General features: G+C 43.5%; 1 protein-coding gene across 27 annotated transcripts in view; it reads left to right on the forward strand.

The window, feature by feature from the left end:
* The window catches only part of SORBS2 (sorbin and SH3 domain containing 2), a 235546-nt gene that overhangs the window by 52590 nt on the left and 158098 nt on the right, over positions 1–24858 (forward strand). The window lies entirely within an intron of this gene.

Raw genomic sequence — 24858 nt, forward strand, 5'->3', positions numbered from 1 at the left:
CTCTGTTCTGTTTCAAGATACATCAAATGGAGCACCTTACCCTCACATGTACAGAGGACGATGGAACTTGATAGCATATGGTATTGTGAGAATCACTGAAGAAAGAGCAAGCAAGTCCTTCTGGTTGATCACTGGAAAGCGCTCTTCCTATATTGGGCAGAAATCATTTTTAACGCCTACTCCATGTCTTTAAGCGAGAAGCTGTTATCTCCTCTGCAGGCTCTGTCATAGCTTAGGAGGTGCTTCATTTCTAAACTTAGCAACACTGGCATCCTCATCACTCTGGAGCAAGCACAGTCATTCACGCATGCAAATCCAAGCACTGTCCAAAGGCAAAGGACTGTTTTGAGTGCTTGAGACACATCCATGAACAACCTCAGTAAAAATCCCTGCCCCGACAGAGCTTAAATTCCCATGGTCAGACTGTACAGTAGAAGATAAACATGATAAGAAATTATATGGTAGGTAACAGAGTAAAAGAGGGCTCTAAAAATATAGGAGGGTAAAGAGGATCTGGAGAATGTCTGTGTTAAGGGCAGTGCAGCTTGAAGTTTTCAGTGTTGAGCAAGGAAGTTGAAGGGGGTTATCCATTGGGGTTACCCATCTGGGTGCAGAAGGCTCTGCTAAAGTGTGAGTGACCTCCCTGTTTGAGGCACAGCAAGGAGACCAGGATAGCTGCAACCCAGAGAAAGAAGGGGTGACTGCCAGAGGATAAGGCTTTCACACTGAAGGGAGTAGGTGGTAAGGACGGGAAGGTGGAAGCTGGAGATTAATTAGGAAGCTATTGCAATGGCCAGGTGAGGAAGGATGGTGCCTGGAACAGGTAGAAATGGAGGAGATGGCAAGAGGGAGCTGGTTCTCCATGGTGGTTAAAGTCTTCAGGCTGAATGAGGCAGTGAGTGTAGAAAGAGGTTAAGAAGGCCAAGAACTCAGCCCTGTGGCACTCCAGGATTGAGAGGCCAGGAGGAAGAGGAGAACCCTATCAGTGAAACTGAGAAGGCATTCCCAGGGAGATAGGGGGAAAGCAAGCGGGCACAGTATGCTGAAATCCAACAGAAGAGAGTATGTCCGAGGCGGAGGCGTGATCAAGAAAGAGGATGGCTTAGACAGAGCCTGATGATTTACAATATGGAGCTCCATGGGGGCCTGGCGAGAGCAATTTGGTGAAGAAGTGGTAAATCTGGAAATTCTTCCACATGTTATTTAATTTTAAAAAGTGAAGTGTAATTCAAGGGAGTTCATGCTGATTTACTAGCTATGTGAAATTATTGATTGGGGCCTGAGAGTTTCTTCATCACCAGCCTCACGAACTGTGTAACTAGTTGCCTGCCCTGCTGTCAGCAATGCTCTGAACAGCAGCCTCCATACAACACGAGATAAACAAAATATACAAACCTGTAATCTGGTCATCATCCTCTATGTTAACAGTCCATCACAGTTTCCATTTCTTACACCCAATCACGTCAGTGGCTCACCCAATTCTATCAGCTGTTGCTTGAAAATACTCCAATAATATGAGTAACATAGGAAGGCTGCCATTAGGGAGCTCATTTTCAAATTTTACGAAACACCTAAGCCTGATCTTCTCCACCCGGTTGCATAGATCTAGCTGGAGAGAAAGCAGATGTTTTAAGAACTTGAAATTGCTAAACTAATGTATACCTTTGTCTCTGTGGTATGCTACACAGCATGAACAATCCATACCACGTAGGCTTGTTATGTCACCTGGAAGGAGTTGAGACAGTGGTTTAATTTCTCAGGACACAAAATAACTCTTTTTTTTTTTTTTTTTTTTTTTTTTTGAGACGGCGTTTCGCTCTTGATACCCAGGCTGGAGCGCAATGGCGCGATCTCGGCTCACCGCAATCTCCGCCTCCTGGGTTCAGGCAATTCTCCTGCCTCAGCCTCCTGAGTAGCTGGGATTACAGGCACGCGCCACCGTGCCCAGCTAATTTTTTGTATTAGTAGAGACGGGGTTTCACCATGTTGACCAGGATGGTCTCGATCTCTTGACCTCGTGATCCACCCGCCTCGGCCTCCCAAAGTGCTGGGATTACAGGCTTGAGCCACCGCGCCCGGCCACAAAATAACTCTTAAAACGGAATTGTGATGTTGGCACAAAGCAAGTGGCCTTAAAGATAAATGCGATTTTAATACCTTGAAATTATGTTATACAGACATTGGTTTCTAAAGTTTCTTGAATATCAAATGTCAAGTTAACAACAAAAAGGAAAATTAACAAAAAGCTCTAAAAGTTAGAAATGTACAGGTAGACTAAAAATTGATAGGTGGTTTAGTTGTGTTTCCTACTCAGAAATCAGAATTTGAAAAGCAGCAAAGGCATTTTGTCCTGCTCTGCCTTCTTCACGTAGGTCAATTTCCTGTCTCATTTTGGAAGCTAATTATGAAATGGCCACACAATCAAATATTTCTCTTTATAAAATCATGTTTCTTGAAGGGGCTTGCACCATCTAAATATCTTATGTCATAATAAAAGCCACTGAGATCCAAAGAAGTGGATTAAACTTGAGAGTATCTGAAAGTATTTTACTGGTCCAGGCCCCCGCGCAGTGAATGGTGTGCTTCCTGCTTTTCCACGCAGTTTGAAGAGAAAACCATCCCAAAGTGAAAAAGAATGGAAGCCTGCTTCAGGATCCAGCCCTGGATGTTACTTATATTGCATATTACCTGTAAGCATATATACACATACATTTTTATAGACTGACCATATAGTTTAGGTGATGTAAAGATCCAGACATAATCAACAATTAATAGTACTTGAGTTTTTAGGTGGCTTAAATATTTTTTTTTCTTTTGTGAACTGACTGATATGATTTCTTTCTGGAGAATGAGTTACCAAGAACCAAGATCCTAGAACAGAAGAATGAATTTTGTGAAATATTCTCTTTATCAAATTAACTGCCTTAGTGTTTGGAAGATGTAATTAAAAATCCATGTGACATAAACAGCAAAATTACAGCTGTACTAAGGAGAATTTTTTCATGCAATTTATAAAAAATCTTTAAATCTTACACAGTTACATATTCTAATGTAAGTCATGACTTGCAATGACATAAACAAAATAGCAATTATGAACTTCCTAGAGAGGAGCTTCTGTTGAGCATCTTCTATTCGATATTCTTGGAACATCTTTCTAATGAACTGTCAATGGAAAGTTCAGCTGGTTTAATGTCAGTGCTGCCAACCACCAGTCCAAATCGCTTGCACACTGTTAAAATTCTTGGATGTCTTCACTTGTTTCAAATCAAGTTGCCTCAATTTTGTGGTTTCTATAAAACAACATTTGTAAAAGTCTGGAACCACTTTTGCTTTTTTTTTTTTTTTTGCATTTTAACTGATATTTACTTCAGATCTGTTTCCTGACATTCAGAGTTAATTTTTTTCTTCTAATAAACATGAGGAGGTATGGGATTAGGGTAAGTGAGATGAACAAACATAAGATTTTATGCCAAGTGAGATATGAGGAATGAGAAGACATTTTCTTTCTTATGTATAATTAAAAAAAGGAAAGGTTTTGAAAGAATGAATGTGATTATTCTTCTAGTTCTAAATGCTGAGTGATAAGAGCATCTAAGTGAGGCCTTTAGCCTTTGTGGTCTGAGTTAATGTGTGGTCTAGCCCCTCCTTGATAGTCAAACGAGTTTTCAAGACTTGTTGCTGCTTCCAACCTCTAGGAGAATTTTCATTGTGTTATCTCCTGCTGTGCCTGCCAGTAAAAATGTGGCTGGCATTATTCCGGATCTGATATTTATACCAACTTTCAAGTTGTGTATTTTGTGAGTAGCGAACTGTCTTTCCATGCCAAATGTCTCCCATTTGTGTATGCTTCTGTTGCCTACTAGTTTCTTGTGACTTTTACCTCCACATAGTTTAAAGGAGCACACTTCTGATGTAGTCTAAGGATAATGGAGTCTGTGGTCGTATTCCAAGTGACGGTGACTCTTCCCCTATGAAGATGAAAATGCAAGTGACACTAGTCAGCTCCTTTCGATGAATTGGCTGTGATTGCAGTGGGAAGCAAAGGTGTCAGTCTCAAAGTGGGAAGGGGAGCGTGATTGGTTAGAAGACCGGGAGGCTGGTCTGGGCACGCTGACTCTTTGACAGGGTCTGTTGTCAGCTTGCCAGGACACATGCTGATCATCTCGACATAGCCCAATATTGACCCTGTCCAAAGCTGTATTTCCAATCAGCATTCTGCCAAGGTCAGAGAATTGGTCATTGATGATACGTCTCTCAAGTATATAAAGATATGACATTAGTGGGTTTTCTTCCTGCCACTTTGTCAGGGATAATGCTGTGCATTTTCACAAACCCCATTTCCTTCCTTCATGGGCATACGGGTAGAGTACATTCCCCAGCCTCCTCTGCAGTTAGAAGGAATCATATGACAATTTCTGGCTGGTAGAAGTGGTGTATTGCCCTTCTAGGTCTGCTTTATGAAGCCTATGCCTGATCCTGCATATTCTCACTCCTCTCAGCTAACAGCTAGACTCAAGGGATGTGAAGGACTCTCAGACCCCTGGCATGGTGGAGTAATAGCTGCAAGGAGCCTCATTTCTAAATAGCTGCTTAGAACAGAGGTCCCCATCTCCCACCACCACCACCACCACACACACACACTCCACTGAGCTGCACTGAGCTGCACTGGATATTCCCTTTTCCGTTGTTAAGCTACTAGGATTTGGAAGACGTGGGTTATGGTAGTTGGCCAACTGTACACAGTTGGAGAAACTGTCGAGCTACCAGACTCTATAATATAATAATGCAAATGTGCCTTAGTAGATTTAGTGATTATACATGAAACATGTTATCAAGGGTAAACTTTCTATTTTTATTATTTTTTTAACTTTTATTTTAAGTTCAGGGGTATATGTGCAGGTTTGTTATATAGGTAGATTGATCATGTCATGGGGGTTATTGCATGTCACAGGGGGCAGGGTTTGTGTACAGATTATTTCATGACCCAGGTAATAAGTGTAGTATTTGATAGGTAGTTTTTCAGTCCTCACCTCTCCCACCTCCCACCCTCATGTAGTCTATGGTAGCTGTTATTCCCTTCTTTGTCTCCATATGTACTCAGTGTTTAGTTCCCACTTGTGAGAACATGTGGTATTTGGTTTGCTGTTCCTGTGTGAGTTTGCTTAGAAAATGGCCTCTAGCTCCATCCACATTGCTGTGAAGGACATGATCTTGTTCTTTTTCATGGCTGTATAGTATTCCATGGTGTGTATATAGCACATTTTCTTTATCCAATCTACCATTGATGAGCATTTATGTTGACTCCATGTCTTTGTGAATGATGCTGTAGTGAATATGTGTGCATGTGTCTTTAAGATAAAATTATTTATATTCCATTAGGTATATACTCAATAATGGGATTACTGGGTCAACAGTAGTTCTGTTTTAAGTTCTTTCAGAAATCACCAAATGTTTTCCACAATGGTAGAACTAATTTACATTTCCAAGAGCAGTGTATAAGTGTTCAGGTGTAAATTTTTTAAAAGATAGGTGAATAATTAGAAACTCACATCCACTGGTGCTGTGATTTTGAAAGAATACAAGAAAAAACAGAGAATTTAATTTTCTGTTCAATTTGAAAGCATTTAAATTACTTGTATGTCTTTTGGGCAGTGCTGCTTAAACGTTTCTGCCTACTAATAGAATAAGAGTTATTCTACTGAGACTAAAGGACCCCAGACATTTATTCTTTTAACTCCTAAAACAAAATTATTTTTTTTACTTTATCTGAAAGGAGCATTTTTATAATCTATAACAATAGACTTGAGGCTGGGTGAGGTGGCCCACACCTATAATCCCAGCACTGGGAGGCTGAGGCAGGCAGATCACAAGGTCAAGAGATTGAGACCATCCTGGCCAACATGGCAAAACGCTGTTTCTACTAAAAATACAAAAATTAGTTGGGTGTGGTGGTATGCTCCTGTAGTCCCAGCTACTTGGGAGGCTAAGGTATGAGAATTACTGGAACCCGTGATATGGAGGTGTCAGTGAGCCGAGATCGCACCACTGCACTCCAGCCTGGTGACAGAGCGAGACTCTGTCTCAAAAAATAATTATTATTATTTATTATTTGGTTTTCTGTTCCTGTGTCAGTTTGACTCAGAAAACCAAATAATAATAATAATTAATTAATTTTAAAAATAGACTTGAACCTGTTTAATCAAATTCCAAATTGGTACCAAAATTAAATTTTGCCAGATTATATTTTTAGAAAGTATATTTTACCTTTAATTTCTCAATGAATAAACATAAGTTAAACAAGGAAGTTAAATTTTTTTTTACAAAGTATTTTGCATTGAATCCTTGTGCAATTCCTAATTCTCCTGATAACGTTTTAGCCACATCTATCTTTTCAAAGCGCCTCCTAGGCAATTCATCATTATTAAATGACTTAAGGAAACGAAAAGTGCCCCCAAAACCCTTTTTATTTTTTATATTTATGGGTTGGTGTCCTACAGAAGAATGGTGAATACAGAATTGAAATTCATCATTAGGTCCAATTAGGATCAAATATTTATTATGCATCAGTAGCTGTACTAAGTGCATTTCCTCGGATGGAAATTGTTTGTGGCTAATGTGCTGTAGCAGCCATAAAGTCCTCATGGCTGTGTTAACTGGTTCTGAGATCAGTTTCCTCCTTGTGGAATGTCTTTCATCTCAGTAGCGGCTTTATATATTTGGCTTGAATGTCCCCAGTACTCTAAATGTGGCATCTTAATGTCAATTTAAAGATCAAATATTATGAATAATAGGCACGCCATATTTTCTTGCCTGCTAAACATCCATTAAGTACCTCAAAAGGGATACAGATTCTTCAGGATGTGTATTTTGTCATGACTACATGGGTCAGAATTCATCAGCAGTTTGGAAAGATAAATATAAGATGGAACCAGTAGCTGGGTTTCATTAAGTTGTCGCTTCTTTCAAGCTTCTTTAAGGTTATTTTCCACTCATCATGTCTGAATTCTTTCTGTAAAGGACTATGTTTAGCATATCATTGCTTCCTACCAGCATTATTTTGACAGAAGTAATCTCAATTTTTCAAAAAAAGGGTGATGAAGCTGAATATATCCTTTTGAAAGTCTGCTGCAGTACATGTATACATTTTAAAAATTCTAACTACAATAATAATTGCTTACATTCATTTTTAATAAATGCATAATGTTAACATTTGTCAACTGTACAATACTGAGTAATGTCGTTTATTTTCAAGATACTTTTCTGTTCCCTGGGATCCTCTGAATTTGGTTTCTCAGCCATTGACATTTGTCAACAGCCATCGACATTTGGAGCCAGGCCATTCTTTGCTGTAGAATCCTCTTACATGCTTCGGTGTTTAGCAGAGTCTCTGTCCTCTGCCCACAGGATGGCAGTTAGCACCCCATCCCCACTGCCAGCTGTGGCAACTAAAACTGCCTCCCAGTTGTCACATGTTCCCTGGGGTGCAAAATCACCAGAGTTGAGCACCACGATCACAGATAATAGCATGTTTTTAAATCGCGCCTTAATGCAAAAGTCCTCTGCTTGTTTGCGATGCTGATTCTCTAGCAAAACCCCTCTCCGGTGCATCTTAAAGTTGTTATCCTGATTGTTCCCGTGCAGAAGCTTCCCTGTGGAACATCAGGCGTCTTTCCTTGACTTCCCTTCTCCCTGTATTTCCTCTCCCCTCCGACGTCCCTAGCCTCTTACCTTCATGTGTGCATGTGTGCATGCACACATTCTGTCTCACATTCAGTTATTTATCTACACTGTTAATAGTAGTGGCTTCATGGTCTTCTGAGGACGTGCTGGGCAGCTGCCTCTCCTGCACCTCCCTCTCATTTTAGAATCAGTCCTCAATCTGCCATCGTCAAGCTTGGGCAGAGATGGCCTTTGCCTAAGGGTACCTGTTTCTCACTCCTTTGCCACCTAGTTTAGTAAAATGTCCAAGATGATCACCAAGCTTCTGTCACTTCGCTTTGTCTCAGCCTGTCTCATGATCTTCCTCATCTCCTGATTCTCAGTGTAGTTCCTGACATCCAAACCGATTTAACCACCTACACACGTCTCAGAAAGTTCACTTCGTCCCTGTCCTTTACCTCAATCCTACCTGGACAGTTCCTGAATTTCTCTCTCTCTCTTTTACTTTTATTTTTAGTATTTAGAGCTAATAGCATTCCTTTAGCAATTAATGGAAGAACCCATGTTATATAACAATTCCTCTACGATTTGTTGAGTCCTTGTTTAAATCCTGTATCTTGAACTTTTCATGTGGTATGTTTTGTCTCCCCAAACAAGGCAATAAACTTTTTGAGACAGAAACTATATTGTAATTTTTTTGCATCCATAAAGTGCCTTATATATCATGTAAATTTGATTGGCATTTGCTCCTGTGATTCAGTTCCAATACCCACCTAAGGTCAAGGAGAAGAAGAGAGAGAAATGATATCAAAAGGGCAGGGGGAAGAAATAAGTATTCCTAAGCAGCTTGTACCTTACCCCCAAGTTTCAAAATGTAAATGAAAGCCAAAAATCTAAATAAAGAGCCCAGTTTTTTATTCAAATTATCTGTCACTCACGAGCGCTACTCACCGCACCAAAGGGAGCATTTTATTCTCCAACTAGCAATAGTGGTTTAAAACGGTGCTTGTTACTTTATAATTTATGTATTTTCAATATGGTACAAAATAACTGTGTAAGGAGTGCACTAGCTTTATGAATAAACTTCAATAAAGATGAGATGTCAGGGACTGCACAGCAGCAATTGATCCACTGTACAGCTCTCTATGGTGCATATGACTGGGACACTGGAACAGAGTGTGCTAACAATCTTAGCTGTTACACTATGATGGGTACTATGATGCTTCGGAGTATGTGTGAGTCTTTTCAAACGTGTTATTTGAGCCACATGGATTCTGAATGCAGATGTGCTCTCTGTTCTTGATGTTCCCACTATTTCCAGACAGACAGTGTTATTGGGATTATGAGTGAATTTAAGCATATGGTTTGATGGTGATGAAATGAAGCAGGATTTTACAATTTGTTCATAATTGGTATACACAGTGACACTTAAAAAATCATGCTTTGCCATCCTTTTCTTTTTGCACATGAGGAATAGTTTCAAAAGTTTTTAAGAACTTGCTGTGAGTCACATGTCTAGTGAGTGGCAGGGCAGGGATTCTAACTGTGGTCTACGGGACGCTCTGGTGTCCAGCTTTAGTCCACTGCACATAGTGTCTCTCCGCAACCACGGATGTGATCAGAGGGTGCAATTGTGTGTATCCACATAAGTGGTCGCATTTGAACAGTTAACCATTTCCCAAATGCGTTCTCTTAGCAACCAGCCTTCCAGCGTTTGGTGTTTGTAGATGGAAAATGAAGCCATTGCACCATGACAGGGCAGCAGGAGAGCAATAGTCCCCAAAGAATACCTTCAAATTTTTTGTTAATAAGGAGCCTAATGGGTATACATTAGGTCGACATGCATTTTCTCTCTTTGGTTGCATTAAGAGCTTTGGTCTCTATTTCTGTATTTGTTTTCTCTAAATGAGCAACTGAAACTACTTCATTATATCCATAAACTCCTGGCAAACTAGTCTATCTGGCTCATTCTCTTTTGAGCCAAAATTATTACCTTATACATTAATGCATACATTAAACTAATGTATCTTTACTGTTTCTTCTCTCCATAAAATTCTACTTGTCTAAAAGTCCATATACCCTAATGTAACACAACTTCACCTACTTACCTCGGTAATTCTGAGCCGGAGTGACCAGAACAGGTCTGTGTGATTGATTAACTGATTTCCAATCCCATCAAGATTTCATCTTGAAAGGTTTTTTCTTTCTTGTCGTTGCTTAACTCAAAATCACGATTCTATCTCCTTCTTCCTGAAGGGTGACTCTCAATGGGATATCAAGAATGTCAGAAGATCAAAACAATTAAATCTTCTCTGACAGTCTCTGCTGTTCCCAAAGAGTGGCTCAGAGCAGGAGCAGTTCCTAGGAGCTGCTCTTGGCAACAACCTCAGGCCATCATCAGGCTGTTGAGCTGTGGCAATCCCAGTCCCCAGGTGCTTTTATGCCGACTGTCCCTGCACCTCACTCCCTCCCAGGCAGCCCTGAGCAGCATCGGTATCCCAAACCCTCCCGGAGCACCACTCCAGTGGCTGGCTGGGGCAATGTGTCTGCTGATCCCCACTGGTGGCTGTGGAGTTCCCTAAAAGCTTCTTGCTATAACCTTTTTTTAAGAACCCATAACAGTAGCAAGCTGAGCCATACTTCTAGGGTACTTTCTGCCATGCTCTGAGATTGAATGCCATCTTAGTTTGGGGCTCTCCTGTGTTCTTCCCCAGGTCCTCTTCCAAGAATATTGTAAATGGGGCCCCTCATTCTCAGACGGAAAGATGCTTTGGAGTAGCCACAGAAGCTCATCAATACATGAGGCTCCAGAAACAGCCCAGGGAAATCCTCCACTTGCCAAAGGCAAAATGTAAGCCAGCGCCAGTCATAAGCCAGGTTTAGCTATTATTTTTCAGTATACTACTTGGATTATTCAAACTGATGAATAAGTTCACTAACAAAATCTAACCGAATGGGAAAATTATTTTGAGGTGTTTAACGAATCAACCTTATTTATGCCTAAAGTGCCACTAATGTCAAAACTGCAGATGCAAAATTCATAATACACGTTCTCTCATCATCAGTGTTGAGGTCCTTGAAATTGCCCATGAACCCTCCCTTGACAAGCTGGCATCTGTGGAGGCTGCTTTTGCTGCTGTGTGCAGGGGACTTAGGCAGTCCTTCAAGATTCCAGAGCCCTACTTCCCAACTTGTCTTACTCCAGATTCTGGAAGCAGATGTCAATCTGGAAGAATAAGACTGATGGAGACTAGACTATGAAAATATTTTCAGGAACATACTGCCTCAATCAAAAGCAGCATGATTAAAATGTATCCCTGGAGAATATATGGGGCTCCTGATGACAGAGCCAGTCATACACAGCAACTGCACTCCTCACACACCGAAGCCCTGGGCCGCAGCTTACTTCATGCAAGCCCAGCCCTAATTGATGAGGCCAAGGTCATGTGCCCAGAATTAGTAGAGCTAGATGCTAATTTGCTAGTTCCAAGGCAAGTCCCAAGAGCAGGCCTCTCTACCTTAGAGTGGGCCACCTGAAAACTCACAAAATGTACCTTAAGGAAAACAAGCTTTGTTACCAGATCTTAGCACAGCTTAACAGCTTAGAATGAGCTGGGGAGAAATGTGAGCATCTGTGGAAGCAGCAAAGGCCTTTTTTTTTTTTTTTTGAGACAGAGTCTCACTCTTTGTTGCCCAGGCTGGACTGCAGTGGTATGATCTTGGTTCACTACAACCTCCACCTCCCGGGTTCAAGTGATTCTCCTGCCTCAACCTCTTGAGTAGCTGGGATTATAGGCACCCACCACTATGCCTGGCTAAATTTTTGTATTTTTAGTAGAGATGGGGTTTCACCAAGTTGGCCAGGCTGGTCTCGAACTCCTGACCTCAGGTGAGCCACCCACCTCGGCCTCCCAAAGTGCTGGGATGAGCCACCATGCCTGAGCAAAGGCCAGTTTTTCACTGCTCCAGGCACGGAGTAGTGCAAGCTGGGGAAGGATGAGGAGAAACCACTGTGGTTTTAACCCATGCAGCTATATCCTGACCGCCATGGGCCTGCCTCATCTGTCCAGAGCCAAGTGGGGAGCAGCAAGAGACCAGTGGTGGTGGTGTCCTGGAAGCTGCCGCTGCCCCTGAGATAGGACCAGAGTGCCTTGTCTTCTACGGGGCTCTTACACACAGGGGCCAGGTGCCCCTGAGCACACTGCCATGAACTCATGCCCTCCACTTCTTTCCAGCCAGATCACTGAAAGCCTAGCTGAGCTTACACTCAAGTATTTGCAAGCAATTCAGATTACTGGTCCTGCAATAAAGTCCTATCCCTTGTTCATCGTGTAAAGTCTGCAAGTCGTATTAGTCCACTCGGGGTGCCATAACAAGTACCACTGGTGGCTTTGACAGCAGAAATTTATCTCTCAAAGTTCTGGAGGCCCGATGTCCAAGATCAAGGTGATAGCAGATCCGGTTTCTTCTGAAGCCTCCGTCCTTGTTTTGCCAACAGCCACCTTCTTGCTGTGACCTCACGCAGTCTTTCCTCTGTGAATGCATCCCTGGTGTCTCCTGTGTGTGTCCAGATTTCTTCTTCTTTTAAAGGACACCAGCTAGATTGGATTAAGACCCAACCCTGATGACATCAGTTTAACTTCTCCCCTTCCTAGAGTCCCTGTCTTCAAATACAGAGTACAGGCACATTCTGAGGTCCTAGGGGCCAGGCCTTCAATATAGGAATTTGAGAGGAAAGAATTCAGCCCATAACAAGGCTGCAACTAATCTGGGGGAAAATCTGGTTGATGGGAGAAGAAAGTCTCTTCATAAAGTGATAGTTTCTTACAGAGTCTAAGCCTCACACAAGAATGTTTTGCTTGGGTATTCCCCACCATCTGTCAACCCCAGGATGCATTCCTCAGCTTGTCCTAGCTTGGCCCAGCCTGGGACCACCGACTCCATTCCCACCGAAGAAACTCTAACTAGATAAGGCCGGGTGCAGTGGCACATGCCTGTAATGCCAGCACTTTGGGAGGCCAAGGTCGGAGGATCACTTGAGGTCAGGAGTTCGAGACCAGCCTAGCCAACATGGTAAAACCCCGTCTCTACTAAAAATACAAAAATTAGCCAGGCATGGTGGCACACACCTGTAATTCCAGCTACTCGGGAGGCTGAGGCAGGAGAATCACTTGAACCTGGGAGGCGTAGGTTGCAGTGAGCTGACATGGTCCCACTGCACTCCAGCCAAGGTAACAGAGTAAGACTCCGTCTCAAAAGAGAAAAGAAAAAAGAAACTCAAACTGGATAAAAGAGAATACATGGAACCATAGAAACGCATTGCCCTTCAGAAAAACAACCTAAAACCATGCCTTTTGGTGATGTCCAGGGAGGACTTTGAGTCACAACTACGAGTGTTTGAATTCTGTCATTGGTGAGTCCTCCTTCCACTGCCTTTCAAGCCACGGAGGCAGAGAAAACGTTGTCTCCTGTAAATCTTACCCGAAGGCTGCCCTGATGAAACCTTACCTGCTATTTTTCCTTCCATGCTTCTGTCATTTTCTTGTTTCTTCTGCTGCTTCCTTTTCTGTAGTTCACAGAGTGAGAGGATATAGTTAGGACTTCGGTGATATCGTTTTTTTCTCTTGTTGTGGAGAGAACCAAAACGTGACCAGGAAATATATCTATGACGGCTGAGCCCGCCTCACTTTTCAGAGAGGCCAAAATGGCAGGCCATGGCCAAGAGGCAGTAACTGCAGCGATCAGTCAAACAGGCTTTCATCCCCAGGCAGCCTGGGGTTTACTATGTCCCAGCTACTCCTTGACCTAACGTTTTTATGTGTATTCTTGTGCTTACTCTATAAGAGGGTTGTCTTCAAATTGGGAGAGGGCATATATAGGCTTAAAAATGAATTACATCAGCCAAAGAAAACCAAAAAGAGAATGCATTTGTCTATTGTTATTTTGTCTTTTAGCTGTGAAAATAATACTTAAATTTAAATTCTCTCCAAGTATTAATCTAAGTATTCTACTAAATATAGCTATTAAGTATAGTGTGATTGCTTGCAGTCTAGGTAAATTTGTAATAGGTTGCCATCAAATCAGGATCCGCACCTTGGGTGCACAGGTGCTATGAGGAAGATGTGATGTGAGGTCAAAAGGAGCCCGCTGTGGCTTCAGTCCTCCTCGTCTACCTGACCATAATTCTGGAACATGATTAATTCCTAATGCAAGTGAAGCAGACATTTTCAAGACATCTGTCTAAAAGGTGTGAAAGCCAAAAATTAGAGCAGCCCCTGATCACTCCTTACTTGTGGGAGACGTCTGGGAGGTCTGGTTTGTGTTCTTACTGGTCACGTTCAGGTTGGTGGTGTCCTTACCACTGGTGTGCACTCCTGGACAGAGACGCTGCTTCCCTAGTCCCCACTGACGGCACCTGCTCGGGCATCTTCACAGCAGCTCCTCCCCCTCTATCCCTGGTTAGTCCCACATCAACCTTCCCCGGCTGCAGTGGAGACGTGCCCACTCTCCGTATGCCCACACACCTCAGAACAAGCCACCGGCATCACACAAGGAGAGCAGCCGGGTACTCCCCACCCCTGAGCTGGCCCAAAAGTGTCCTCTGCTTTCTTTACCCTCTCCTCAGCACTAGCTGCCTGACAAAGTCAGTGGGCAGCCAGGGCAAAGATCAGTTTGAGCAACTTCAATATGACTCTCTCTTCCTCCAATCCAAAGGAAGGCTTAGTGCGTGTGCCCTTGCCAAAGGGTCTTCTTTAGGGTGGAGGGGAAAATCATGTTTCATGATTTCAGAAAAGTCTGAATGGTAGGAGCTAGGTTTTAGCAGCCTGGTCTTTAATGCATAGTGGCCATTCATTCCATTAGGCTTCTTATGTCATGATATAATTTCATCTCTGAATGGTCCAAGTTGCCAGCCCACCAGTTTTGAATTTGTGGGAAGTTCTCATTCTGAGATTCTGACAATTCAAAGATTAATCCAATGTGGCAGGCTCATTAGTACCACCACCTGTCTGCATAGTTTGCAAGAATGACATCACTTCATTGTTTGATTTGAGCTAAAGAAGAGTAATGATCTGAACAATGATATTTTGTCAATATTCTCCCATGAAATTCAATCAAAACCATAGATTTCCTTTCATAATGCAGAGTCTAAAATAGTTAATAGACGATTGCTATCTTGATAGTACACTATAGACTAGAGTAATATGCTGATTTAGTGAAACAGCAACCTGGATCCAAAACCCACGAAGTACTCTTGGGGACCCTGGAAAAGCCTGCACGGACCTCCTATGGTTTCAAGTTCCACATGAATGCAGTAACGCCAACAAGAGGGTACATTGTTTCAAACCACCAGCCCTCATGTAATCACTGTGTAATTGAATAATTATAAGAGCATCCAACCACATGAAATTTTAGGAAGGGAAAATTGGAGATTGAATAACAAAAAAGAGAAGAGAAGGAGGACGAAGAAGAAGAGGAAAGGAGAAGGAGGGGGATAAGGAAAAGGAGGAAGTGGGGAAGGAGGAGGAAAGGAAGGGAAAGGAGGAGGAGGAAGGACAAGAAAGAAATAGAGGAGGGAAAGCGAAAAGATGAGAGGGAGAGGAGGAGGAGGAAGAATAAGGTTCAGAAGGAGAAAAAGAAGAAAGGAGGAGGAGGGAAGAAGAAAAGAGGAAGAAAGAGGAGGAGGAGAAACAAGAAGAAGGAGAAGAAAGAACCAGAAGAAGAGGAGGAGGAGAAAGAAGAAATTATCTGAGGCCAGGCGTGGTGGCTCACGCCTGTAATCCCAGCACTTTGGGAGGCCGGGGTGGACAGATCATGAGGTCAGGAGATCGAGACCATCTTGGCCAACATGGTGAAACCCCGTCTGTACTAAAATACAAAAATTAACTGGATGTGGTGGTACATGGCTACAATCCCAGCTACTCGGGAGGCTGAGACAAGAGAATCGCTTGAACCAAGGAGTCGGAGGTTGTGGTGAGCCGAGATCACGCCACTGCACTCCATGCACTCCAGCCTGGCAGAGACTCCGTCTCAAAAAAAAAAAAAATCTGAATCAGGAGGAGGAGGAACTCATGATTGGAATGTTAGTTTGTCCTTCCAGCCACTCATTTGATGCCTGAACCCTCTCTCATGTAGCGTTTGTGGGAGTTGGGAGGGGAATACGATGTGATTAGATTTTGAAGCTAACATAGTTCTAAACTACGAGGTGTATACACAGAAAGGAGGTGATAAATCATTGTGTGTCACAGTTTTCAGCTCTATGTTTTCATCCTCAGCACTGAAGGACAATGTGGAAGAAGCCATTACGAAGCTCAGCCTGGTTCTGAGACCGCTTGCTTCCGAGGGGTTATTTGTCTGTTCTTCACCGTCCCAGGTAGCAACTGGGAAGCAAATTGGGAAACCTTTGCAAAATGAGTAGCACTATCAGGAATCAAGTGGGTATGCCAAAGAGAGAGTTGAAAACGGTCTGGGTTTTCATGCTACACCAAAATTTAGTGAGCTCAAATGACTTGTCAACAGCAGATTTCCTCTAAGCAGCCTGTTGACAAACTAGCCTGCCTCACTAGGATGCCACAAAAAAATAATAATAAATGGAAGTTATTGTAAAAATAAAATTTAAAAAGGAGAATGTATCTAATAGAGTAGCACTCCAGAACCTTAACCTAACCCCCTTTCTGACCTTGAGACCTAAGGTTTAGATCTAGATGGGTGTAAAGGAGATGCCTCTCCGGGAAACGAGCTGGTCCCTACCACGCCCAAAAGGCTGGGAGGTGCCGTCGCTGTGCCCGCTGGGCTCTTTAGAGGTTAGGATGGTGCTGATTCATGCTGATGGTGCTGACTCATGCTGCAGGTTGTATAGCTGTGGAGTATGTCAGGTAGTTTGCAGACGGTCTAAACCTCATAATTCAAGTGTCCCAAGTGTACAATGCCACATCAAATAGCATAGGTCAAGGCTTAGGACACGCTCAGTATCTCCTGTGTCAGATTCATGAACGATTTTAGCAGATGTTTCTCTTCCCTGACTTTCCTACATTTTCTCTCCTTTTCACTCTAGCAAATATATCTTTATTTATGAGTGTCACCTCATCCAATTAAAACCTTTGCTAAAAGTTTATTGTTATTGTTACTGTGATAATAGCTAGTGGCACGTGAGTGTGTACTGTGTCAAAGGCTCTATGGTGTACAGGTTAGGGGTATATCTTATCGGATCCTTAGAGAAACGTGTGCTGGAATGTGAAGTCCATGAGGCTGTGGACTCTTAATCTGTGCTGGATGTTTCTGGATCCGTACGTCTGGGACGTAGTGGGTGCCCGATAGATATTTACCGAAGGGATGAAGAAACAGATGGGTAACAGAGCAACCTATGAAGTAGGTGCCATTATTATTCCCATCTTGTGATATGCAAGGGTAAGCAGCCAATCAGTGGCGGCAGTGAGATTCAAAGCCAGGCAGTGTCTGCACAGTCGTGCTCCTGGGCGCATCTGGTTACTTACCCCAGCTGTTGTTGTTGCTGCTGTTTTGAGATGGAGTCTCACTCTGTTGCCCAGGCTGGAGTGTAGTGGCAGGATCTCCACTCACTGCAACCTCCGCCTCCCGGGTTCGAGCAATTCTCCTGCCTCAGCCTCCCGAGTAGCTGGGATTATAGGTGCCCGCCACCATTCCCAGCTAATTTTTGTATTTTTAGTAGAGACGGGATTTTGTCATGTTGGCCAGGCTAGTCTCAAACTCCTGACCTCAGGTGATCCGCCTGCCTCAACCTCCCAAAGTGCTGGGATTACAGGCGTGAGCCACCATGCCCTGCCAGGCCAGTTGTTTTTGCTTTGCTTTGTTTGATTTTTAATTTACCGCTTGCTTTAGCCCCAAAGTCCAGTCAATAGGCTTGAAAAATAAGATTCTCAAGGGTTGTTTGAACACCACCCCCAAACCACTGGAACCAGGGCTGGCCCCTGAGTGCTAGAGATTATTGTCTTCACCAGAGTTCTCAGAGAAACCGAGCCAGAGAGACAAGTCCAATCAGAAAGATTGCAGGGAAGCCAAGACGTGGATTTCAGAGAAAGGCAACTCAGCGGATGGGAGGGCTCCAAGCTTGGCAGGACCAGCGGCTGCATCAAACGTGAACAGTTGGAAAGCGTAGGCTGTGAGACAAAGTGAGCACAGGCCAGGGTCAGTGAGCGCAGGACCAATGGGGCCGGAAACCATGAGCACCTTAAGACTTCTCTCAAAGGCCGAGCATTCGAGTTGGCTCCTAGAAACCAGCCAGTGTATGATTTCTGGCTGGGTGTCTCCAATGTGATGGACCAAAAGTAAAGCAGATAATGAAAAAACAGTATTTCAACTTATTTTATGTAGACCCTGCTACCATGTCCAAGCAGAGCCACAGATCAGGAGTGTGTGATGAAAAGTGAGGAGAGGCCAGGCGTGGTGGCTCACGCCTGTAATCCCAGCAGTTGGGAGGCCGAGGCGGGCAGATCACTTGAGGTCAGGAGTTCTAGAACAGCTTGGCCAACATAGTGAAACCTCATCTCTACTAAAAATACAAAAATTAGCCACGCATAGTGGCACACGCCTGTAATCCCACCTACTCAGGAGGCTGATGCAGGAAAATAGCTTGAACCTGAGAGCCGAGGTCATGCCACTACACTCCAGCCTGGGTGACAGAGCGAGACTGTCTCTCAAAAAAAAAAAAAAGGAAAGAAAAGTAAGAAGAGGGCAGCTCTCAGGTCTGTCCTCGGCTCCTGATGCAGTCTCAGGACTGAAGATGCAAAAAGTACTTTCTAGGCATGTCCCTCTGTTACTCTCTCTGCCTTTCTCCTTCTTGAGTCCTCTTACCCTTTCTGACATAATGCTAATGCTAAAGGTTTCTCTTTTTTTTGAGATGGAGTCTCACTGTCACCCAGGCTGGAGTGCAATGGTGTAATCTCAGTTCACTGTAACCTCCGCCTCCTGGGTTCAAACGATTCTCAGCCTCCTGAGTAGCTGGGATTACAGGCACCCGCCACCATGCCCAGCTAATTGTTATATTTTTAGTAGAGACGGGGTTTCACCATGTTGGCCAGCCTGTCTCAAACTCCTGATCTCAAGTGATCCACCCGCCTCAGCCTCCCAAAGTGCTGGGATTGCATGCGTGCCCAGCCCAATGCTAAAGGTTTCTAACGATGCCCCTCTTTACTGTCTTATGTCACATTATGCCTATTTGTGTTCACAGACACAGTCATATTTAGTCAAGGTACTGATCACAGGTCCTAATTTTGCAAATTTTGGTTAGACTTTCTCTACACGTTTGGAGTCTGAGTCTATGCCAAAGGATTGGTGCATGCTAGGCTGAGTTGGTACTGGTCTGAGTTACTGCTGGTCTGAGTTGGTGCGGATTTGAATTGCTGCTGGTCCAAGTTAGTGCTGGTCTGAGGTGGTGCTGGTCTGAGTTAGTGCTGAGGTGAGGTGGTGCTGGGCTGAGTTACTGCTGGGCTAAGTTGGTGCTGGGCTGAGTTAGTACTGAGCTAAGTTGGTACTGGGCTGAGTTAGTACTGGGCTAAGTTGGTGCTGGGCTGAGTTGGTGCTGGGCTGAGTTAATGTTGGGCTGAGCTGCCTATTTTGCATTTGTGGCTCCCAACATTCACTTCCTGCTGCAGCACAAACTGGATGACCTTCAAGGCTCTATTTCACTGACTTTCAGCTTTCTTTATGCCAAAGCCACAGAGCGTTCTTGAGTTGGAAATTACCTCTTTGCAAAAACAGAGAACACTATAAAGAACTTGGTCTGCCCTCTCCACAGTGATATTCCATAGGCTCAGGTTTCTGTGCCACTTGAATTCTAACAGGAGTTCTTATGTGTAGCTCCCTGCCATTTATGTGACAGCAGGGATGAATGTCCTGACAGCATGTGTCCACTGTGCACGTGCTTCCCCTTGTCAGCATGGGTGAAGCCCAAGTGTGATGTGTAGACAGGACCACCGCTTCTCTCTGCTCCGTTCCTGCACAAGCCACACACAGCAGACTTGTATTTCTGTCAAGGGCTCCAGTTTTCCATCATCTATTTTTTATAGCACTGATACTAAACCAATTGCAGCAAATGAAGGGTATTATTTCGGGTCTGAGTGCATCACGATGCCGATTTGCCGTTCCTAGGAGGCAAACTCACCGTGTTGCATTCTATCATTTTACCATGGGAGACCCGGCTCAACAAAACGTAAGTGTTTGGAGATGCTTGATATTTTCACGATGTAAAGAACAATTTCCTTGTGCATGAAGGGGAGGGGTCGTATACTGATAAGATGGGAGAGGAATGGAAATTTTATTAGGTTCGATTTGTGGCAGGGTGACAGTGGGTCGAAGACAAGCAAAACAACTTGCTGTGTCCTGCAGTTTCTTAGAGTATCATTATTCTTTGAGATAATTTGGGTATATTCTGAAGCAACTTTGTGGCATTTCAGAATCGGTGCCATGTGCTCTCTGAAATGTCTCATCTCCTCATGGCAGTGTGCTCTCCGTATATTATAAGCCTGCATTTTTAGATTTAAAAAAGAGTGATGAAGATTTGAAAACCATGAAGTTTAGAAGGAACCATTTATAAAGGACCAGAAGCCCCCTCCCTGAACACACACCTCAATACGCACGTCCCCTCACACACCAATAAACACATAGACTTTCAGAATCACCCCGCTAACCAGCAATAACATTACAGATCAACTCAGATTGCTTTTCACTTACAGTAGATTCATTTACAATGATTAGTTAAATATCAATAACAAATACGTGCCTTTTAAGTTGTCCAATGTTAAGTTTCAAATCTGTAGCATATTAATTACACTAGGCCCTTAGTCATTTTACAAGAGCTAATGCCCTACAATTCATTTCTCTATGAACATTTGTCACATTTTAGATGTACAGCTATTATTGCTTTTTCAAGCCTGTGTTTTATTTTGCCCTTTATTTCCAACTCTAAGACCATTTATTCAGCTTTTTGACTTTGTGAATGTAATTACCATTTTAACTGGTAAAAAAGAAAATGCCAGTCCAACCCATACAAATAGCTATTTTTCAGTGTTCCTATGTGCCCAAGCTTTACCTAGCAGCAGGACCAATAGAACACCAGGATGGAGACAAGTCAGCTCTCAGCTGCATTCTCCACTTTCTATGAACCTTGACAGCTCATTTGCAAGTTCACACTTTTTTAATGCTAGAGTTCTTGAATCCCTGAGAGCTGAACGTTCTAACTCCAGCTAACTATGCAAATAGAGAAGGGAACCCAGAGGGTTCCCTCGCACTGGTATCATATCCAACATATTATTTTGGTCAAAGACAGAAATCAATTCTTCTTTAGTGCTTTCTAATAAAAGGAAACAGTATATGGATAGTGAAAAAAAGGATTGAAAGTGTTACAAAATAAGCCTGAACTTCGTGAGAGTCATAAAAGAATTCAAGACCTAATATTTAATCAAAATTAATGTAACAAAATTGTATCAAGTAAGACTCCTCCCTTAGACCCACTTGCGGAATGTTTCAAATGCCTTTTCTATATAAAGATATGTTTGATCTGATAGAGCAAGTGGCATTTTTATAACCCAGAAGAATTATTTATTCTTAGAAAAGAAAAAATCCTGGACATGTGACCAGATATGGGAAAAAATATTTGGGGGTGACATTTTTTTGGCATCAAACAGAAAGAAAATAGTTTTTAATGAAACACTTGGCAAAGTAGAAAGCTTAAAAATATTTCAAAACTTGCCCTGTTGCAAAACCACACAGCATGTTTTGTTTTTTCTGTTTTGGAAAAAGGAAAGTCTCCAGGCTGGGACTGGCTCTATGAAACCCATCACTTCCCTTCCCCTGACAGGAATTAGTTAAATGAACTCAACTCCCATTGGAACGCCTGGCCTGTCATCTGTTCTGCACAAAAATGAAATAATACGTGGCATTCTAAGAAAATCCCGAAAGCAGCCAACTTCTCGGCAAATATGTGAATGACCCTGGGAGGTCAACGGCACAATCATTTACACGAAAATTGCTTTAAATGTGGAAAGTGTGTTCTGCTAGGTTCAGCAAAGGATTCGTGTCGGCTCAAAGCTCCACGTACACAGACTGCCTCAATTAACTTGGAAGTGTAGGCAGATGTCGAGGGAGCTGTGGAAATACCAAAAACGTTCTGTGATTATTCCTTCTTAATGCTGTGGCTTCCCTCTCACTGTATTCCATCCCGTAGTGTGTGCATTTCACAAAGCAGTGTCCCTGCCACTGGAAGGGACTCCTGAGCCTGCCCCGCACTGGGGGCCCTGTGCTCCTCCACCTCCTCCCTGGAGCTCCCAAATGTGTTTCTGTAGCTGAGTTGGGGTGGAAAGGTTTGCTTATTGGCAGGAAACTTCACTGTACTATGAAAATGGTTTTCCCATTTTACCTCAGAACTCAGTGTGAGGTCTCGATCTTTAGACCGTGGACAGATCCTGATCTCGTGAAGATTTGCATGGTCGATGGGAAGGTCCTTCGCCTTTGCCGCGCACGTGTGCAGTGCCCAACCCCGCAGAGGCAGCCGCCTTCTCCACGGCTGGGGCTGGGCTGACACCCTGCTGACGGCTCCAGCCCTCAGCTCCCCACCCTCACTTCAGAAGCAGGGTCTCCGAGCTCTCATGGGTCTTATAGGCTGTCTAGGTTTTGACCAGACAGCATTTTAGGTTTAATGTTTTATGACAGAATTCCCCCTTTTTCCCCACTGCCCACTTTATTTTAATGGAATTTCTTTTGAACTGCACCTGTATGTCAGCACAGGCCTCCCTAAACGCTACAGCCATCCAGGGAAGGCAATGGTTCCAGTGAGCAGATGCACCCTGACTGACGGAGGAAAAGGGAGACCCCCTGCTCTCCACACCCTGGCCCCAGCCAGCCCTGGGCAGCCGCAGTTCTGTATCCAACCTCTTCACACCCCCAACCTGGAACTTGAAAGCAGAGGAAATTCTAAGCAAGATTAACCTCTCCTTCTATCTTGCCTTGAAGACAGTAAAGTGCTCCAATACCTTTGGAGCACTTAAATTGTTGCTGAAAAGGGAGAAATCGTGGGCAATTCCGCTGTCAATGCGCACTGCCAGGTCTTCAGGTACCGTTCTACAGGGAAGGAGGTTAGAAGTGCAGATTATAGATGTTGCTAAGAGCAACCTGGAACTCAGACACTTTCCACTGTGCTTTTCTTGGCTTGCTAACTTGAAGTAGAAATGTTAGCAATGGGACCAGTCGCTGTGGTATTGTTAGGTAAAATGAGCGGCCTTGCTTGTTGGAGAAGCTTTCAGTCTCCCTAACTGTGGACTATGGGGTTCCTGGTTTTCCAAGTCCCTGCTGAGGGCAGGATCTTGTGTGGATGAAGTCTTTCTCCTCCGCAGTGTTTGTGGCACACACAGGCGTGTGAACCTTGAGCACAGGCTTGACTCCCCCTGGTGTCAGCGGGTGGGCTGTGTTCCAGGGGCCCTGAGCCAAGCAAGACCCCAGGAAGGACTCTGGAAAACTGAGGGAGGCTGGCTGTCACCCACAGTACATACCCTGTGCCTGTAGTGAAGCAGCCTTGGCTTCATTTGGGAAAGGTATTTTGTCTGAAGCCCCATTTTTAGGCCATTGAAAGTGTAAAAACAGAAACTGACACTGCCATCATTAACTGACATTGGCTTCAGCCTTTCCTGAAAATGTGCCTTCTCTTCCTACTTTCCCTGGGGTCTTAGGGTCTGCCCAGGATCCTCCAGAATGCCCAGTTCCTTCATGGAGAGGCTTCTTTCACCTTTGTAGTCCCAGGGCACTCACAGGCCAGGGAAGACTTAAATGACAGCATCCATTTGCAACTTGTTTTAATCCCATGACTGCTTTAGGTGCAAAGCACACTTTTTTATTTTAACACAAGCCCAGGCTTGCAGGACACCACCCTTATGAAGACTGGTCATTGTTAGGATGACAAAACCACAGAGTGTACTGAGATTGATTCTTCATTGACAGTATCTCAGCACCTAAGAAGCAATGACAAGGCAGACTCTGTGGGACAATGACAAGGGTCTCTTGTGCTGCGGCAGTGGAGAGTGTGTCTGAGCCAGGCTGTCTCTGGGGAGACCTCCCCTCCCACTACTGAGACCCGGGTGACTTGGCACCTGTCCGTGGCTCTGCTTCCCCATCCACAAATGGGAAATATCGCAGGCCCTACCTTGTGTGTTATTGATATAAGAACTTGGAAAAGAGCTTGCTGTAATAGTAAACACAGTAGATGTTGGCTGCAATAAACAGTTAGGTTGCTGGGAACTCAGCAACATTAGGATTGTATTAAAAATAAAATTTAAACATTTTCCGGGATACGTGTTAATTGCAACTGTTAAGGTAAACTTCATGAAGACATGTACAGAATTTTAGTTATCTATAGATAAACTACTTACTTTAATTCATCATGGTCTAAGGAAACAAAATTACACACACACACAAATGTACACACAGTAAACATTTTCATGATATCATCTAGAGATGTCAAATGAACAAAAATTAACATAAAAACAAATGCATTTTCAGTGAGATTATCATCAGGTATTATTTATATATAGTTTAAATAGAATGAAGACTTGGAAGGATTTGGGGGAAGGCTTGTATGTGAGTGTGAGTGTGTCTGTGTGAGTGTGTGTGTGTGTGTGTGTGTGTGTGTGTTTGCCCTTTCTTCCCCTTGTTTTCAAGATAGTTCCATTTAGGAAAAAAAGCTTTCCTCCCAAATCTGCAGATATCTGCAAATAATATTTGCCAAGAAGTAAAAAAATACTTTACTATGATTCAATGGAAGCAAATCTCCTAAGATGTCAAAGCAGAGGACACGTTGCTGTTAGAGCACTGACGTATCTGCAGAAACATGCATCACTTTTCACCGTGAAATCAGGGCCATCCCTTGATATAGGTTGACTAGGCAACTGCCTCATGAAGGGATATGAGGATCCCTGGCAAGTTCCCGCCAGCCCCCAAGCAGCTCCCCCGCATCCTGTGACTCTTTTCCTACCTGGTCTCAAATTCCTGCCCATGAGGGTCAATCCTGTGTTTGGAAAATGCACAGAGCATATATAAGGTATCTGAGAGAGGAGTGTGCTCATTTTCTGTGAGCGCAGTGTAGAGCCTTAAATGGTCAGGTGAGCTGCTGCAGCCCTATAAGTGGCAGAGAGCAGTCCCTGAAAGGGAATTCCAATAGTAAAAAGAGTCTGCAACAGA

This window comes from Aotus nancymaae, unplaced genomic scaffold, assembly GCF_030222135.1.
Source record: "Aotus nancymaae isolate 86718 unplaced genomic scaffold, 86718_ANA_hifiasm-v0.15.2.pri h1tg000006l, whole genome shotgun sequence".
Lineage (NCBI taxonomy): Eukaryota > Metazoa > Chordata > Mammalia > Primates > Aotidae > Aotus > Aotus nancymaae.